We start from the raw sequence: 21,045 nt of genomic DNA on the forward strand, positions 1-21,045 counted from the left end.
TGTTTTGGCTTAGTGAGCTTTCAGTCACCCACACCCACCAGTGTTTTAGTTTCTGCACCTAGACTCGACCGTGGCAGGACCCTGCGTTGACCCCTCAGCTGGGGTCACCTGCCTCCACATAAGGTGTGGCTGCATAAACAGTGGGATGGAGAAGAAAGGGTGTAAACTATTCACAAATTAGAATTTGTGGGATTTGTTGACTAAATAAATGTATTGGGTTAGGAAGAGAACAGGCACAAGGGTGTTATACCGTAATTATTGGTTGTCAATACTCAATGTTTACATTATGTAGGTTAAATCATATCATTCACTGTGACCTATATAGGGAAATGTGACTGTATCTCCTTTCTAGTACTACTTGTCTTTTCTCTGGGATTAATAATTGCCTTATTTTTTAATTTGCTGTCTCCCATGTACCTATCATTATTTTGTTCCTCAAGTCTCTGACAGAAGTATAAATCTTTTCTCACTGCATCACCCATGAGGAAATCTCTCAAGTTCATTTTTTACTTGCAGACATCTCTCCAGCCTTCCTTACATCCGCTCCGAATCAGATCATTTGCTCTTTAAGGTTGTCTGATCTCTGAGGTCCTGGGGCTTCCCTTTACCATCTTCCTATGACTTGCTTTTGCCTCACTTCTATATCCTGTATCGCATGTCTTCCAATTTCTTATTCTATTTCTTAGCTTTGTTGGAGCATATTATCCCACAGTTGCTGAGAAAGTTCATGGAAACTGGGCAGAGTTTACATTATGCCCCACATGTTAGTGATAGACATGCATTCTGATGCTGGTCTTCTGTCCTGATTGATTTTAAGTGTTTTGAATTTCATGTCAGCACAGGAGGTAAATATTTTGAGAATTTACATGTCTGAAAATAACTGTATTCTATACCACATAGGATTAGTTTGGTAGGCATGGAATTCTCATTTGGACATCATTTTTACTTAGAAATTTGCAGTTATTGCTAAATTGTCTTCAAATTCTGGTGTTAGTATTCATACGTCCAAAATTACTCTAAATCTTGATTTGTAGTAAGTGACCTATTTTCTCTCTTTTGAAGTGTTATGGGTCTTCTTTTTATCTCCATTGCTCTGGCAGTTTCTAGTTTTTTTTTTCATTTATTGAGCTGTATATACTCTGAAGTATTTCAGTTTGATGACTTTTGATCCTCAGTTCTGGACATTTTTCTTCTATTATTTCCTGACAATTTTCTCTGTTAAAATTTTATCTAGTCTCTTTTTCTGGAACTACTGTTATTTTAAACTAGAACCCCTGAACTAATCCTCTATCTTATATTTTCTTTCCTCTTTTCTATTCTTTGTGTTTTTTTGTTATACTTTCCAGGGAATATCCTCAAATGTATCTGCTCAAACTTCTGTGCAATTTTTTTTATTTTTTTATTTTTTTTAAATTTTTGCTGTGTTGGGTCTTCGTTTCTGTGCGAGGGCTTTCTCTAGTTGTGGCAAGCGGGGGCCACTCTTCGTCACGGTGCGCGGGCCTCTCACTATCGTGGCCTCTCTTGTTGCAGAGCACAGGCTCCAGACGCGCAGGCTCAGTAGTAGTGGCTCACGGGCCTAGTTGCTCCGTGGCATATGGAATCCTCCCAGACCAGGGCTCGAACCCGTGTCCCCTGCATTAGCAGGCAGATTCTCAACCACTGCGCCACCAGGGAAGCCCACTGTGCAATTTTTAATTTCTGCTTTCCAAGAGTTGATTTTGATTTTGATTTCCAAGAGTTTCTTTTTGTTCTCTGTATGTTCCTATTTTATAACCTCCTGTTATTTTGTGGATGCAATCTTACCTTTTTTGATGAATAACTAATTTTATTGAATTTTCACTTAAAAAGATAGGTTTATTTCTTTATTTTATTTTATTGATGTATAATTGATGAATAAAAATTGTATATATTTAAGGTGTATAAAATCATGATTTTATATAAGTGTATATTGGAAATGATTACCACAATCAAGCTAATTATCACATCTGTTACCTCACCTAGTTACTTCTCTTAGCTCTCAGAATAATACTTATAGTTTCTCCGAAATTTTCTTTTGGTCTCTGGATTATTTGCCTGAGATTTTTTTAAAATTGTTTTGCTCTTTTTTGTGTTAAAGGATTTCCTCTTACGTTTGATGATCCCTGGTGGTCCATTTGTATTTATGAGAACTGATAACGATGTGTGTGTGGTGCCCTAGTGGTGAGTTTCTGAGTGGGAGCCTTATTTTAGGGATCAGGCAGGCAGTGAGCTACTGACTTTTCTTCTTGGGAGTGTCAACTTCTCCATAGAGGAATTACCTAATTCTTGGCCTGGGGAAGTGACTTAAGCCTGCTGTCACCATTCTGAGAGCTAAGTAAGGGAAGGGAGCATTTCTTCAAACTATCTGAAAAATAGTACTGGCTCTTCTTTAATTTGTTTTGTATTTCCTCCCAATTTGTTGGGATTAGTGAGACTTTTCTTCATGAACAATTAGTAAACATTTGGACCAATCCTATAAACTATGACTGTCACCATATACTTTAAAATTTGTAAGACTCTAAAAATCACCTTTACAGATGGTGAAATTATTTTACTAACTTGCCATAATGACTGAAATTTTTACCATTAGGCTCTGTGTAGAAAACTTCCTTTAGATGCACCTATGTTGCCTGAAAGAATTACCCATCATCAATTAAAATATCATGTTAGCTAGTCATCTCTTAATCCGGATCCTCTGAAAGAATGGCGGGCAGAACAGGTCTCTTTTGATTGGGAAGAGAGTAGAGAAAACATATATAATGGTATACTAGCCTTCATTTCCCTAATGGAGTATCATAACTGAGGGTCCTGGGATGCATTAGGAACCTGGGGGATAGGGTGCCATGTGGAAATGGAGAAAGAACACAAAGAAACAGAGCCACTAGAAAAATCCTCCCTTCACAATATTTTCAGAGGAAAAGCAAAATTAACAGCTGGTTGGATCTGTAAAAGTAAGAATTTAAAAGTAACCAGAGTGGCAGGAGCCCCATAGACTGTATCTAGGGAGGTTTTATGGATAAGTCCCTTTGAGCAGAGTTCTAAAGTAGGAAAAGTAACATGATGTGGGGGTAACATGACTGAGAAAAAAAAATCATTGTTATTTATCTGTCATCTATCTATCTATCATCTATCTATCTATCGTCTATCTTTCATCTATCTATCATCTATCTATTACCTATCTATCTATCTATCATCTATCATCTTTCTATCTATCATCTATCTATCATCTTTCTATCATCTATCTATCATCTGTCTATCATCTATCTATCTATTACCTATCTATCTATCATCTATCATCTTTCTATCATCTTTCTATCATCTATCGTCTATCATCTATCTATCATCTATCATCTATCATCTATCATCTGTCTATCATCTATCATCTATTATCTCTCTCTCTATCATGTTATTAAGCATTCTTTTGGTAATCTAAGTAAGCAATGTAGATTCACATGTGCTCATGCAAAGAGAATTAGAGAAATGAGATTCTACATGATTCATTACAGTTAAAATACCACATTTATCTGAAATACCTGAACTATCCTGATAAATGAGACAAAAAGTGTCAAATTTGCATTTTTAAAAGCTTATGTATGTATTTAATATGGATGGATCCAAACAAAGAAAATAAATAACTGGATTTCACATAGTTCAGAAAATTCAGAAACTGCCCAAGTCCTAGACACAGTACATTTGGCTGCATCACCTTGGTGATGAGGCTGCAGAATCCAGTGTTTAGAACAGTGTTTGCTTCCCTGGGTGATTCCAACAGGCTTGGACTTACTCACTATCTTTTAGGGACCTCACTGCTCAGATACTGAGCTGCTCCGTAAAGGGATGCAGGTAACTGGGAAAGCCATGGCTTGCTCTAGGTACAACTGGAACTTGGGTCAGGGAAGAAGAACAAAACTACTGCTGAACAGGGAGATCAGCTCGGTGCTTTGTGACCACCTAGAAGGGTGGGATAGGGAGGGTGGGAGGGAGGGAGACGCAAGAGGGAAGAGATATGGGAACATATGTATATGTTCCTGATTCACTTTGTTGTAAAGCAGAAACTAACACACCATTGTAAAGCAATTATACTCCAATAAAGATGTTAAAAAAACCCCAAAAAAGTACTGCTGAGTCTGGTCTTCCAGGAGCTGGAAAACAGAGGCCACTTTGCTTTTCTTAAACATCAAGGCCAAGCTTCACTGGGGGCAGGGTAGTTTAATATTCAAGAGTTCAGGCTGAAGTCCATCCCTGGTAATTGTATTAATTATATTTAAATTCCTTTGTAATTTAAAATAGAAAAGTTCTATCTTCCTCTTTCTGCTATTGCTCCCCTCCCCCGTATACCCTCTTTATTTATTGTGTTTGTGGGTTGTCAATATTGTGGTTCAGTGTTTAAATATTAGCTGTGTTTTATCAAACAGATTAGGTTATTATTTTATGTGGGGAAACTTTGGAAATGAAAGGTGATAAAGGATTATAAATTTGCAGGTATTGCAATATACCACTTATTTAAAGTAGTTTTAACTTGGGGGATTAGATATTATATTATCAAGGCTTTGCATTCTTACCCATAGAGACTTATCTAATGCTTTAAGCAAGTATTTTTAAAATTTTGTGTAAACAGAACTTTGAAAATGGAACAAGATTTTTAGAGGTACTCTAATTTGAAGAGGTGCTCAGATAAATCCTCTTACAAAGCCAGGGGCTGCCATCTATTTTATCTGTCTTCAAAGTTTGGATTTTGTACTTGGGTATCTTTAAGTACACATACCTATGAACCAGAAGTTACACAGAAACTTAGTGTGTCCTTTAAGTTTTTTCCAGAAGACTTTTTATTGGTCCTTAGTCATAGCTAGATTTTTAGGGGAAAAAAAAAGAATGAAAAGTGAGAAATGAACTCAAGTATCTAATTCATGAATTGAAATATATTAAATATATTTATAGGAACATTTAGGACCTCAAAACTAAAGTTCTTTCCTTAGCAGTAGTCATCTGGTTATTGACTAGAGTTAAATTATGACTCAATGTTTCAGTTTCATATTAAATGAGAATTAAGTACCCAGGAGCCAAATGATAAAAGGGACTTTGTCTAGAAAATGCTTTTAGGAAATAGTGCATGTAATTAACTAGCAAGTCTCTTCTTCTAAGCCACTGCTTTGTTTTCACAAACTCTATACATCCTTATTTGATGGGAAAATTTGGACAACTTGCATTAGCAACCCATGTCCTGAGTTAATAGCCATGTCTGTCATTATATTAATAAGTTAAATGTCTTTGAAAGAAAAATTGAGAGGAAAGGAAAGAAAGATATCTCTTCTGAAATTTCAGAAGAGAAATCCCCACTTCCTTTTCTTGCTAGTGCTCTAAACTGGGTATGAATTTGGTGACTGCTGGGCAGTTTTTGGAGTGGATCTTTGGGTCAGTGTGCACAGTTCATGCCTTGCTTATTATTTCTAATCCCTGGCTCTTAACTCAGGATTTTTTGCTTTGACAAAGCAGTCAGTAGAGAGGGCTGGCCAAGGTAGTTGGACAGAGTGAAAAGACATCAAAGAGACTCTTTGCTTCATATTCATAAGACTTTCTTTCATTTTTATAACCTAAGGCAAATATTAGATTTTAAATGATAAAGAATTTTACTCTAAATTTGATCAGGGAAAATGGATCATTCTGAAAAAGCTCTGCATATCTCAACATGATAAATCTTGTCAATGTAAGTTTTAAATGAAAAAAAAAAGCCAGTTGAAAAGAATTCATTTAATATGATACCAATTATGTAAATTTTAAAATACTTTATATTTTTATGGCTACGTAGGCACATGAGAAGGATACATTTACAGTCACAAGACGGATGAGCACCAACTCCAGGAAGGCAGTTATTTTAAGGGAAGGAGAAAGAAGAAAGGAACGGAGTGGGCTGGGGTGAATTGGGACTGTGGTTGTAATCTGTTTTTCTTCAAAAAAGGAGAAAAATATATCGGAAGCATATATGGCAAAATGTTAGTACTTTTAAAATCCAGGTTTATGCTATTTTAGGTTCTCTTGGAATATTTAATACTTAAAAATTTGCAAAATTTTTATAAATAAAATGTCTCTGAGGTTGCTGAAGTACTTGAGTTCATTTTAACAAGCCTTTATTGAGAATCTACTATCTTTTAGGCATTAGGGAGGGTGACATGAGGATGACTCAGTCCCTACCCTAAGGAACTCACTGGCAAGGGAGAAAGAGAGGTGTAATAAATACCCACAGTAGTCTGTGGTAATCACAATCATGTTATACATAATGGTTTCTAAATGGAATGACTGACTCTGAGATGACTTTACTAGCTGAACGTTGAGAAAATCTAGACCAGGTTAATGACACACAAAAAAAATCGTTACGAATTGAATTTAAAAATAACTTATTTTCATATTTAATATTTCAAATGGATTGCTAACAAAATATTCTCAAAGAGAGGTCCTCAACTATAACTGGCATATGCTCCCATGTAATTTATTGGGTTGGCCAAAATATTCGTTCAGGTTTTTCCATAACATCTTGTGAAAACCTGAACAAACTTTTTGGCCAAGCCAATATTGAAATAAATATTTACTATGTACCTTAGCAGATGTTTCCTTTGTATTCCCTTCTAGGTCTGTCTTTATGATTCATTTTTTTTTCATGGAAATGTTGTTTTCCTAGCTAGATAAATCTCTACAGAGAGGTTTTTGTATTTTTACCACCCAATCCCTAGAGCTTTAAGTATAACCCTATATAAACAATAACAATGGTTCAATTTTTACTGAATGCCTACTGTATGTTATAGGAGCATAGTAAAAGAGTACTTACCCTAAACTCAGAGTTCAGGGTCAAAGGTAGCAGGAAAGACATGGGGAGTTAAAATCTATATTGCCCAAAATATGTGGATACAATATATGAAGAATGTAATGCCACATATGAAGATGGTGCAAATGACATCCATCACTTCAGGCAAAGGAAACACTATAGTTAATTACCAAGAAGGTTGGCAAGGCATTTTGGAATCTGAACAGCGCACTGTTGGTTCCCCTTCTTGAGAAAATATTAATGGAAAACAATAAAGTTTTTTTCTACCCAACTTTCATCCAAAGAAAAACTACCACAAAACAGCATTCTGCTGTTGGGGTAGATATAAAAACAGGAAAAAAAGGCAGTTTGTTCTATTCATAGCTGTGCTTGGTGACTAACAGATTTTCATCAAAAATTGTTAAAAATAGAACAGTAAATGTTTGACATCTCAATTTTCATTAAAATGAGCATAACATGATACCAGGGTGAGAAAAATAAGAGAGATCCCTGATAAATTTGCAAAGAGGGAACAGGTACAATATCTGAGTCACAGGAGTAAATACACATGACACCTGTTGGCTCAATAGCAAACTCCATTCCCAGGACCCTTATTGTATTTATATGTTATTTGCATACATTGGTCCCCTTAGCAACCAAACAACTTGGGGTTCCAAAAGTTGTACCTGAACCAAAAACCTGTTTGTGGAAAAGAAGAATTTTATTTGTGTCCAGAAAACAACATTGATAACAATTGAAAGGGAAAAAATAATCAAGCAAACCTGGAAGCATTTAAAGCAATCATAGTTGCTAAGGAGATAGAAAGTAAAGTCAACACAATTTAAGGGCCAGTTTCAGATAGCAACAGTCCAAAACGTTGGGGCCATAGCCAAAGGGAGATCTGAGTATGTGCATGATAAAGAAAGTGGCAACACCACATCTATAACGATGAGAAGAGACCTTTAAGTCTGTTTCTGGGCTCCCAGTACAGCCTTATGAACCCACCTACTATTCCCTTCCTAATCCAGCTGGATCTCACTTATCCACCTTTGTTGGCTACATCCTGGTACGGACTTCTCTCCCATCAGGTGGAAGGGGAAAGGCTTCCTGCCTGGCAAGAAGCTGCCTGAGTTGCAGAGTTCTCTTCTTTCTAGAACAGAAGTGCTGGACTTTGACTCCATCTTTTGCAGCTGTCTTTTCCTTCCTGAATCCCAATTGCTCATTTGGTTCCTAAAAGCCAGCTTCCAGGTGTTTGCTGGCCAAGCCCCAGAAGATTAATGACCTCTTCCTTTTTGTTTCACTTCTTACCTCAGATCCATCTTCTTTCCCTCTCTCCATGACTTAGTGTTATCACTGGGAATAATACTATTAATAGCGATCATTGTTTACTGAGTTCTTACTCTATTTAGGGCACTGTTCTAAATACTTTTCAAGCATTAACTCTTTTAGGTCTCATTAACAAGTTGAGGATGACTACTTTTCACCCCCATTTCACAGATGAGGAGATAAGGCATGGCTAATAAGTGGCTGGGCCTGGATTTGAAACTAGGCAGCTCACAGTCTTTACCAGTGACTAGGCTGACCTTCGTGTGAATCTGTGTGATAATAGAATTATATGGGATAATAAGGGACATGGAAGAAATACAGTGACTTTCAATGTACTGAAAATACCTTCATGTGAATTAAATGCTTTTTGATGATAAATGTCACAGTTATGAAATCCTTCTTTGAAAGTCATAAGAGCTGGTGATTTTGTGTGTGTTGGGATGGTGGTGGTCTTTTATTCATACCGATTCAAAAAACATTTGCATACCTACTGTGTGTTCTAAGAAATCAAAAAGAATTCAGATGAGATAGTTGTCTTCAGAGAGCCTTTAGTCTAGTAGAGAAAGCAGGACATAGAGACAAATGTATACACAAGAGTAAGAGGTGCTATGAATTTATATAATGATCCATAAGCAATTGTGATAAAATTTATCAGAGGTAAAGAACAGGGAAGGTTTCACAGAGGAGAATAGTCAGGGTATATGATCAGGCAACTGTCCTGATCAAATTAAATTAATTGTCTAACTATATTTTTTATTTTCTAATATCTAAAGACCTAAGATTTCACAGGAACTTGGGACTTTATCATATCTTGTTCTTATTCAAATTATAGTTACAGGGATTATGTAGTAGTGAAGTTTCTATGCTGGTTCCAGTTGTTTTCCCAATGGGTGCTTTGACAGCTTATAAATATATTTGCATAATTGGCTGTGTTAGTCCTGGTGTGATGTTGACATGTTGTGACTGTCAAGGTTTGAGAAAAGCTTTATAGAGATTGTGACAACCTGGAATTAACATTTTGCCTTCATTTATTACCCAATTGTGCACATTAATTATCTCATGGCGGGGTTTGTGGTGATGATGGATGAGAAGGTCTGTATTTTGAGTGGCTCCTTAGGAAAGGTCACGGTGCTCTCTGTATTGTCAAGCTTTAAAACATTTCAGATGTGATTTCCAAGCTGAAAGCTGAACCAACATAAGAACATTCCATGGTAACTAACCTGCATCTGTTGGACTCCACTAGCAAGCTGTTGTAGGGCTAGAGCCAGATCCCAATCTGAAGCATCTAGCCATGTGGCAGAAGTAAACAGGTATTAAGCTGAAACTTGAGAGAAAAGTATAATTAAGGAAATTTCATCAGAAGTGAGTTACACCATCTCAGAGGAGAAGAAACAACAGCGTTCAAGATACATTCTTTCAAAGGAGGGAGATAAACTTGAGAATCCACAGGAAGTGTAAGTTACTTCATCTTATGTGCAGTGCAGTGTAGTAATGCATGTTTGGGCACAGAATTTTGGGTGAGTGAGGGGTTGCTTCTTCTGTAATATAGCATGGTACCTGGAGCTCCAGGAAAGGGGAGCTTATGCAACAGAAGAGAATTCCCATGTGTGATCTAGCAGGGAGGGTAAGTATCAGTGAAACAAGGCAGAGCCAGGACTAGGGTGAGGCTAGTGAGGCCAACTTGTGCCAGTGCAGGGTTGGATCCTCTTTATTTAAAATTTTGAACTTTTTGTTCATCATGAATTTTTCACAGTAATATTGATTTTAAAAACGATTGTATTAAAATAGTATTTAGCTGTGGTTTTGATGCCCCTTTAAATTTTGTGCCCCAGGGGAGTGCCTCACTAGCCTTACCCTAGTGCCAGCCCCACATGACTACAATTGAAGTGAGATGTTTCAACACTTACCATAGCCTAGAAAATGGAATCATTGCATTTCATTGCAGATATGACCTCACAGGGCATCTAATGTTACCTGAACCCAGAGGCTGAAATCAGAGAGCCTCAGGACCATGTGAAGCCTACAGATATGTTTTATTTGCCATTATCACCGTTTATTTTTGAAAATTGATTTAGTGGCCCCCATTTTGAAATTGAAAGGTTTCTTCTAAAACAATTTGGATATCTGACTTCTCTTGGAAAATTGGAAGGTCTAACACACTTGATCTATGTTCTTTCATGGCAGTAATCAACTAAAGATGACTAGAATATCTCCTCCAGTTCACTGGTTCACTAGACCCACTTTGTAGATGTATGTTCCTGCCTGATGCTATAGGCATAGCGATTCTGAGCCCTAATTAACTGCAGGATTCTTTCAATAATACCTCTTAATAATGGGCTTTCATTCATTTAATCAGTATTGATTTTTGTGCCTACTATATGTAAGATATTGTGCTAAGGAATAAGATGACAAGATCCCTTCTCTTTTGGAGCTTGTTTTAGTCTCATAGGCAATGTTATAGGTTGAATTGTGTCCCCACCAAAAGGTATATTGAAGTCCTAACCCTAGTACCTGAGAATGTGACATTATTGGGAAAAGGGGTCTTTACAGAGGTAATTAAGTTGAAATGAGCTTATTAGGATGGGCCCTAATCCAGTATGACAGGTGTCCTTTAAAAAAAGGAGAAATTGGGACAGAGAGACAGACACAAACAGGGAAAACAATGTGAAGACATACAAGGAGAAGATGGCCATGGGATTGGTGATGTATACACAAGCCGGGGAATGCCAAGGATCACCGGCAAATACCAGAAGCTAGAAGCAGCAAGGAAGGATTCTCCCCTAGTTCTGTCAGAGGGGGCATGGCCCTGCTGACACCTCGATTTCTGATTTCTAGCCTCAAGAACTGAGATCAAAATTTCTGGTGTTCTTAGCCACCCGAGTTTTTGGAACATTGTTACGGCAGCCCTAGAAAACTAATACAGGCAGTGACTAAATAATAATCTGAAGAAGTAGTTTAATAACACTTGTGACCAGGATAATGAGGGGAGAGTACAGAGTGCTATGAGAGTGTATATGTTGGGGTGGTGGGTTGATCTTGTTAGGAAGTGATGGAGCATTTTCTGAGGAAGGTATGCTTTAGCTGAGGTCTAGAGAAATAGTATGTTATTTTCTAGTAGTGAGGGAAACAGGCACAGTCTAGGCTAGAAGGACTGGTATGTGTTAAGGCTCTAAGGAAAGAAGGAATAAGGGATACTCAAGAAACTGGAAATGAGAAGAAAAGCTGGTGAGCTGGGCCCTATATAGTAGTTGTATCGATTTACCAGCTACGTTACTTTGGGGAAGTTACTTTAACTACTCTGAGGATAATAACCTCATATGGTTGTTATGAGGAGTAAACAAAGTGGTAAATGAAATGGTCTTGAAAGAAGGGCTGGCACAAATGCCTCATTCATTAGATGTTACCTAGTGTTAGGATTCCTGTTCTTATTGTTACTGGTATTATTCACAGGGCAAGGATTTTTGAGGCCCTGGGAATGCCCTTAGCCTATTAGTCTCTATGGTGAAGGCAATGGGAAGTTAGTGTATGCTTTTAATCAGGGCTTCAGTTTAACCAGATTTTATTTTAAAAACTTAATCTGGCTGAAGTATGGAGAATGGATCAGAGATCAGTGGAGTTGAGGCCACTGGTGAAGGTCCTGGGGGCGGGTGGTGGTGGTGGTGGTAGTCTTCTCGCCTTGATCACTTTGTAGAATTTGGAGAGATCACACGGTCATCTTAACAACTTAAAAAATTCTACCAAAAGCTGCTTTATTCTTTGTTTTAGCGCTTTCTTATAGAACAAACCTGCCTTGGGTGATGCATGTGTTTTTAATCTCAGTTCTTCCATAAACTTAGTAGATGGCCTTGAGCGAGGCTTGTATGTACTCATGTAATCATAGACACAAAAAGGTATGAGGGAAAGCTAGATTCTATACATAAATGGTGAAATTAAGATCTTTGGTTATTGAACACATTAACAAATATCTTTAGGAGATTCCAAATCCTCACATTCTCCATCTGCTTTTTTATTGCCTTTATATCTTGTGACTTAATTTTAGAAGAGAAATTAAATTGATTTGTTCTTCATTGGTGTCAGAATTTGTAGTCTCAGGTGAAGGCAAAATGCTGGATTGGCAAACCTTCACAACAAATATAAGTTTTAAATAAGGTACTGGATGTGCTGAAAATTCAGGAGATAATGAAAGCCATCAATAAAAATTTTAATGCTAGTTCTCTCTGGATTTTATGCCTGATTTTAATAAAAAGCACCACATTTGATATAATTTGTTTGCCTAATACTGGCAGACTTAAAAAATTATCTAATGAATTCATTGTTAGTCTAGATACATATTAGCAAAATGTTCATTTCCTAGTGATAGTTTATGATACTCAACTTTGAAAGGAGAAAGAAAATCTGGAGTAGAATTTCCTCTTTGTAAACTAAGTAAATTCTAATGTTTTCTGAATTTAATCTATTATAACAGAGTACCATTTTATGAGGATTTCTCTACAACACCCTTAGTCAATCTTATTCCCTGTTGAGCAAAATTATATATGAATATTAGCTTACTTTAATAATTAACACTTAAGTGTACACTGATTAAAGAACTGATGTTTATATGCAAAAGTTGGGTGTTTTGACTTACATAAATTTTTAAAACTGAAATCACATGGGACAAAGAATTACCATTATAAAAGAGATTCTTATTTGCATTTAAAAATCTTATCTTTCTTCATATTTTTGTATATGTGTTTACTTTAAAGTAAGCAAATATATAAAGCCATTAAAAAAGATATTGCTGAGTGTTATATATTTTAGAGTGACTTTAATTTTCACAAAATGAACCTCTTGATTTTGATTGATTTTGCAAAGTTTTATGAAAAAAATGAAATTAAAAAAATTTTTTCAGGGTGAGGTACTTTAATCTGAAACCTACTCAGTAATTCAATGATGTTTTACAAATAGACATGTACATGGTTTTACTAGTGTCATTCTTTCCTTATTTTAACTCCATTATTACAAAGATTTGGTGTGTCTTCTTTGCTACTGTATATCCCCAAATGCTAGAAAAATGCCTTTCTGATGCACAAAAGGTGCTTAATAGTGAGAGTGAATGGTGATATGTACCAGTGCCTGCTGTGATTGCCAACCACGGTGGTAGAGGGCCTGAGTTGTCATCTATCCCAATCTCTTACCACTGCAAAAACCGCCTCTGTGACTGTGAGCTATCAGAGCAGAGTGAACCCAAATTCTCCTTTTCCTCCAGGGTTCGTAAAGTGTGCTCCCTGGACTAGCAGCATTAGCATCACCTGGGAACTTGTTATTCATGCCAATTCTTAGGCCTCACCCCAGACATAATGCCTCAGAAACTCTGGCACTGGGCTCAACAATCTGTGTCCTATAAGCACTCCATACAATTCTGATGCACACTCAAGCTTGAAACCTACTGCTTGAGACAATGCTTGTATGGGCACTTCTAACACCTACCTCTTTGCTTCCTTTGCTATTCTTCTAATGATGTCCAACTTCCCTTCTGACTGACATATTCTAATTTTAGGTTTATGAATACTTCAAAATGAATGCATTTTGGCCTTTGAGGAATTGCCTTATTAAAGTAACTTGCATAACTCAGGTCTGACTGACACTTTATAAGCTTACTTGGAATTTAACTCTTAGAGGTTGTATTATTATCTATTGCTGTATAGCAAATTACCCCAAAACTTAGCACCTGAGAACAAGAAACATTTTTCGTCTTACAGTTTTTTAAAAAATTTTTTTAAATTGAAGTACAGTTGATTTACAATGTTGCATTAGTTTTAGGTGTACAGCAAAGTGATTCAGTTATTTTCAGATTCTTTTCTATTATAGGTTATTACAAGATATTGAACATAGTTCCCTGTGCTATACAATAGGTCCTTGTTGTTTGTCATTTTATATATAGTAGTGTGTATCTGTTAATCCCAAACTCCTAATTTATTCCTCCTCACCTTTCCCCTTTGGTAACTATAAATTTGCTTTCTATGTCCGTGAGTCTATTTCTATTATATAAATAAATTCATTTGTTTCACTTTTTTTAGATTCCATATATAAGTGATATCGTATGATATTTGTCATTCTCTGACTTACTTCACTTAGTATGATAACCTCTAGGTCCATCCATGTTGCTGCAAATGGCGTTATTTCACTCCTTTTTATGGCTGAGTAGTATTCCATTGTGTATATATACACCACATTTTCTCTATCCATTCATCTGTTCATGGACATTTAAGTTGCTTCTCTAGCTTGGTTACTGCAGTGAACACTGGGGTGTATGTAGTTTTTCGAATTAGAGTTTTCATCTGTTCTGGATATATGCCCAGGAATGGGATTGCTGGATCATGTGGTAGCTCTATTTTTAGTCTTTTAAGGACCCTTCATACTGTTCTTCATAGTGGCTGCACCAGTTTATATTCCCGGGAACAGTGTAGGAGGGTTCCCTTTTCTCCACACACTCTCCAGCATTTATTATTTGTAGACTTTTGATGATGGCCATTCTGACCAGAGTGAGGTGATACCTCATTGTAGTTTTGATTTGCATTTCTCTAATAATTAGCGATGTTGAGCATCTTCTCATGTGTTTCTTGGCCATATGTATGTCTTCCCTGGAGAAATGTCTGTTTAGGTCTTCCACCCGCTTTTTGATTGGGTTGTTTGTTTTGTTGATATTGAGTTGTATGAGTTGTCTGTATATTTTGGAAATTAATCCCTTGTTGGTTGCATTGTTTTGCAAATATTTTCTCCCATTCTGCAGGTTGTTTTTTCATTTTGTTTATGGTTTCCTTTGTTACTCAAAAGCTTTTAAGTTTAATTAGGTACCATTTGTTTATTTTTATTTCCATTACTCTAGGAGATGGATCCAAAAAAATACTGCTATGATTTATGTCAAAGAGTGTTCTGCCTGTGTTTTCCTCCAGGTGATTTCACAGTTTTTGAGGCTCAAGAATTTGGAAGGAACTTACTTGGGTGGTTTTGGCTCAGGGTCTCTCAAGAGGCTGCACTCAAGCAGTTATCTAGGACTCTAGTGATCCCATGGCTCGAATGGAGAAGGAAGCCTCCAAGCTCACTTACATGGCTATTAGAAGACCTCAGGAGATCCACTTTCAGGTTCACCTGGGCCTCTCCTCAAGGCTGCCTTATGACATGGCAGCTGGCTGCCACCAGAGTGAGAGATCCAAGAGAGAGTGAGAGAGCACACACAAGAGGGAAGCCACAGTCTTTTTATAACCTAACCTTGGAAGGGACATCCCATTGCTTGCGATGTATTCTGTTCATTAGCAGCTCACATTCAAGGGGGCTGGAGGGTTTCATAACACAGGGAATGAATACCAGGCGGCAGGAATCATTGGAGGTCAACTTAGAGACCCCATATAGGTAAATCATTTCTCAGTTTCTCTAGTTCCTTACTTTGTAATGTTTTGATTAGGACTTTCTAGTATCAGAAATCTCAAGACAAATTTGGCTTATACAAAAAGAAAATTTGGATGGCTTATGGTGTAGTTTGATACAGGTGATTGATAAAATGTAGTCACAAAGAACTGGTCATTTTGGTTCTATTTGCTCTGTACTGGCTCCATTCTCGGGTAGCTTCTCTTCTCTTATTGTCATAATAGTCTCCAAGACTTTCAGGTTCAAGATCAGTGATGTAGCATGAAAGTCTCTTTCCTCAGAAACCCTGGCATAAGTTCCATTGGCTGAGTGGGTCACAGCCCTGTGCCTAAACCAATTGAAAGGCTGAGGAATCATGACTGTATTGGCTGAGACCCAGGACACACATGACACCGACAATCAGGGATGAGTCCCACAAGAAACATAACAGCCATAAGAGGGGAAGGTAAGTGTCCCTGGAGGGACCACATCAAGCAGGCATTTCACTGAAGTACTGCCTATACTGTTGTCTTCTCTAAGTTTGCATGAACTAGAACCTCTTGGAGAATGCCCACCCTCTCCCTCAGCATTCACTCCCCACACCCGGTGGATCACAGAGGCCTGTTGATTTAATGCTGCCACCTCTCATATCCTCTCTTCCACTCCCATACAAGTCACCATGAATCTCTCACCTGGACTAAAGCAATAGCATCTAAACTCGCTGTCTACATGCTTTCATTTATGTTCACCTTCTGTCTGTTCTCCATGTAGCAACCAGAGTGATTTCTTTTAAATGTCATCTGATGAAGTTAGTGCTCTGCTGAAAATTCATCAAAGTCCCATTAACTAAAATCCAAGGCCTTATGACCTGGTCTCTGCCTGCCTTTCTAGCTTGATCACTGTCTATCACCACCCCTCACTCTCTGAGCTCCCCAAATTCTCCAAGCTTCTTCCTGCCACACGTTCTTCCTTCTCCCGAGGAAGCTCTTTCCTTACATTATGCCTCTTCCTCTCCACCCACGCTCATCTTCAGGGCTCAACTGTCATGTCACTTCTTTTGACAGGCCTTCCGGACCCTCCAACATTATATACTCTTGTACGCTGTACCTTCTACTTATTGCATTGATTAGAATTTTAATTGTAGGTTTGTTTAGCACCTTCCCTCTCTAGACCATAAGCTTAATGAAGGCAGCAACCTTGCTATATCCACAGAGCTCCTGTTTGGTACTGGGTAGGCACTCAATAGATATTTGACAAAAGTGATTCATTCTTCCTCATCTTAGACCTGTGCAATTGTGTTATCCAGAAGATTAAATAAATGCCAAGATTTATTATAGAGTTGGAATTTGTTGGTGGTCTTGCTAGGCCGGGAGCCCCCTGGTTCGTTGGGTTAGGTCAAGCACAAGAGAGAATGAAATTCTTTTGAGGACCTACAATGTTAAACATATATGTGTTTAATTCTTACAACAATCTCTTGTGGGTTCAGTGTAGTATCCCTGTTTGGTAGATGACGAAACTGATGGTCAGACAAAGGGACTCTCTCAAACACACATTGTTCACAAATGGCAGAGTTAGGATACCCACAGAAGTCACCTTAACTCCAAAATTCTAGGTGTGAATGGAATTATGGAAAAGACAGTGGCATGCTCTTTTTTTCTTTACTTTTTGTTTTAACTATGAGTAGGCCAAGGTCAAAAAAGAAACTGAACATGAAAGTGAAGTCCTGTAGATTTCTTGCTGCTAGTTGGAGCATAACAGCAACTCTGAAAGCACTGGAAGGAGGGGAGTATAGAATTTGGGGGCGCTAAATCTTTTTATTACATATTTCAGGTTTTCCTGTCCATTAAAATAAAATTAATGGGTGTTGAGTAGCCTGGGTCTGGCAGCATGAAAGAAATAAGAGTCCATCTAGTTTTTCTGTGACGGTTTGGTGGGATTTATATGTATGAGAAATGCAGACATAAAATTAAACAGGATAAACCATCCCATTTTCTTGTTTCTCCAGTTGCAACGATACACAAACTAGTCTATCCCCCTTTTTCCCTCTTACTTCAAACACAGTGAGTAAGTGCAAGGTGGCTCTTAAAGGGGTAGGGGTCTTTACTGAGGGGGCTGTGAGGGGCTGCAGTAGAAAGCAGGGGTAGAGTCAGTGTGGGGACTAGTTTCTTGGTTCTTTTGAATAATTTGTGAGGTTGAGGCTAGCTTGTTGGAATGATTCCTGCTAATGCTACAGTTTGGAATTTTGTTTGTTTCTTTTTCAAATCTTATTTTAATGTCTCTGTAAAGTAAATCCATGGCCCCCTACTCTCAGCCCTCTACATATATGTGTGCCGAATGTGAGAATAATGCAAGGGGAACATGGAGGACCACTGCCGCACATGACTTGATAGAGAAAAGGAGGGAAAATGGCAAATCAGCATTTGGGATTGGTGGTGAGTCTTACATCCCATGAGGAAGGGATGCACTACACAGGCATATTTAAACTATGAGTTAATCCCACACTTCAGTAAGTATTAGCCAGTTGGACAGAGGACCAGTGCTTAGCAAGGTGTGGCTAAATTTGCAAAAGACCCAGATGGAACAAAAAAGAATCACCGAGCAAAAGGGGAAAAGTGAAAAAAAAAAAAGAATACTCAAAGTGTTTGGGATCATTTTACTTGGAGAACAAAAAGCCTGTGATAGGGTAGAAAATGATTCTGTAAGTGGTGGATTTATCTCATTTCCTATAAAGGTAAGATACCTAGTTCCAAATATCTAGAAGGAGGCCAGATAAATGATGTCTGCAATCTCACTTTCATTCAGGTGTTTATCAAACATCTATTTAGCGCTAGTCACTGGTTACTGTGGATACTACAGGGAACAGAAAGACATGGTTTATGTCCTAACTGAGCTTACAGTCTAGTTTAAAGAAGCACAACACAATGTGACAAGTGCAAAAATAGAAGCATAAGTTGTCCTGGAAAGCAAATAGTGAGACACCTGACTAGGATTCAGGAGAAACTTTAACTGCTGGGTGATCTGGAAGATAATACCTGTGATGGTTAGTTTGATGTGTCAACTTGGCTAGGCTATAGCACCCAATTATCTAATCAGACACTTACCTAGGTGTTGCTGTGGAGGTATTTTGTAGATGTGGTTAACATCTACAATCAGACTTTAAGGAAAGATCACCCTTGATGATGTGGGTAGCGCACATATAATTAGTTGAAGGTCTTATGAGCAAAAACTGAGGTTTCCCAGAAAAGAAATTCAAGACTGAAGCATTAACTCTTGCCTGATTTTCCAGAACTACCCTAGGGATTTCAGATGGACTTGACAGCCCCCGTGGTTGTGTGAGCCAATTCCTTAAAATAAAATTTATATACACACGAATACATCTTATCTGTTCTGTTTCTCTGGAGAACCCTACTGATGCAGTGTCTTAGTCCTGTAAAGTTGGAGAGAGGACTGCGGAAGGTGTGTGACGGAAGATGACAGTAGCCAGGGAGGTCAGGAATGAAAAAGAGAAGCCAGATCAGGAAGCACATTACCTGTGACCCAGAGAGTCTAAAACGGTTTTAAGTCAGCAAGTGAGAGGATCAGATTCACATTTTAGAAAGGACATCCGATTATACTATTATTGAGAGCAGAAGTCGAGAAAAACATGTTTCAATTCCAGCAGGAAGGAATTCCTAATAAGGACATTTTTAATAGGAGAAAGAAGGAGACAGCCGGCTGAATCTATTCTGGAATTTAAAAAGTAATTTGGCATTTCAAATCGTAGACGGCCACAGCCTCGCGAAAGGTTTACAACGTTCTTTTTACAATCGACAGTCTTTCTGTTCTACCTTACCTCCTTCACGTCTATAGCTTTCGCTACGAAATTCTCCTGTTAAGTGGGGAAAGACTCCAGTCTGACCGAGCAGCGGTTCTGGAAGATAAACTCACACAGCGGTGGAGGTGGGAGGGTGGAGGTCAGCAGGGGATTGCCGCTGCGAAAGTGGAAAGGAAGAAAAGAGCTTACAAACCAGCTGAAGTTCCACTACATCATGTGTGCGGTGAGAAGACTCGCTCATTACAGCTGCAACCCATCCTCTGTGCGCTTTCTCCCCTTCCTCTGCGGGTTCGGTTCCCGCACCGGGGTCGCCAGGAGTTCAGCTGTCCCCGCGCGGCCGTCTGCTAGTCTGGGCGGGGTCTGGTACCTGCCAAGCTGGGATCCTGATGCGGAGGTGTGCGGGGAGCGCCGAGTTCAGACTGAGGTCTCCCACCCCGCTGCTTTACCGACCACATTCGCAACCTCTGTTCCCAGCAAAAGGGGTCTTGCCCTGGGACCGAATAGATTTTTCTTCCGTTCCCTTTGCCTCCCTAAATGTCTTCACTCTGGCTCCCGGTGCTTTCCCCATTCGTGCAACACTCTGCCCATCAGAGCTCGCTGCCTAGGTCGAGCACCCTTGGAGATGGGGTGGTGGTTGGTGGAGACTTGATAACCCTTATCCAAGCGCAGACTGGAAGAAATCAGCACCCTCATTACCGCCCCCACTCCAAGGGTTTCAGGTGTACGTCTTTGTACAACCCTGGGGCGGGGGGGTCGGAGGGAGGACAGGATGCCCACGTGCTGGGGTCCAGGAACCCGCTCCCCAAAGCTCGGTCCCACACCCCCGCGACCCGACTTGGAAGGAGATGGGCTGGAGCCTGTTGTGCCAGATAACGTGAGTGAGAATCTAGGGAGGGGGCAGGGTTAGTGGATGGGGCCGAAAGGAGGAGAGACTGCAGGTGAATCCACTGGCTATGCCCCCAGGCGGGGAGGCGGCTTGAGGGGTACTTTGGAAGAGGCGAGGGAGACGCAGGCGAGGGTTGGGCTCGCAGGGGGTGCGGCCAGGAGAGCCCAGGCGGTGAGACGGGGTGGGGTGTGGGAGGGGTGCGAAGGGGAGGGAGTTCCGAAAGGAGGGAAAGGAACTAGCGAGGGGCGAGAGGAGCGAGCCTGGAAGGGAGAGCGGCGGGGGGCGGCCGAGCTGCGGGCTGGAGGGCGCCGGGCGCGCTGAGACCGTGCCACCTCCACCCCACCTCCACCCCCGGGGCACGGAGGGCTCTGCCTGGGAGACGCACAAAGACATGCGAAGAGGGGCTGAACGAGGCTCGCGCACAAAGACGCCGGGGCGCACTGCGGCTCGGGCTGCACCCACCACCCCCGCGCCGCGCAGCGCAGGGGCCCGGCCAGCGCGGAGCCCGGGGCGGAGAGCGCGGCGGCGGCGGCGGCTGCTGGCCGGCGCGGGACCCGGGTCGCCAGCGCTCTCCTGGTGACCCGGGCCCGGCCGCAGGCGCGCGCGGGGGCGGCGGCGCCCCAGCCCAACTTGGCCTCGGCCTCGCCCTGTGCCCGGACCGCCGGTGTCCCCTCCTTCCCGCGATTCCGTTTCTTCTCACGCTCCCCCCACCCTCCCTCCCGCGTCCAGCCCCGCTCTCCCCACCTTGTAAAACAAAGCCGGGGAAAATGCCTGCCCATGCAGCTCGGAGCGCGCAGCCCGTCTCTGAATAAGAAGTGA

General features: G+C 40.0%; 1 protein-coding gene across 1 annotated transcript in view; it reads left to right on the forward strand.

Moving 5' to 3' along the window:
* The window catches only part of KCNK2 (potassium two pore domain channel subfamily K member 2), a gene marked incomplete at its 5' end in the record, with an annotated part of 249,583 nt that overhangs the window by 51,838 nt on the left and 176,700 nt on the right, over positions 1–21,045 (forward strand). The window lies entirely within an intron of this gene.

This window comes from Hyperoodon ampullatus, assembly GCF_949752795.1.
Source record: "Hyperoodon ampullatus genome assembly, chromosome: 2".
Classification (NCBI taxonomy): Eukaryota; Metazoa; Chordata; class Mammalia; order Artiodactyla; family Ziphiidae; genus Hyperoodon; species Hyperoodon ampullatus.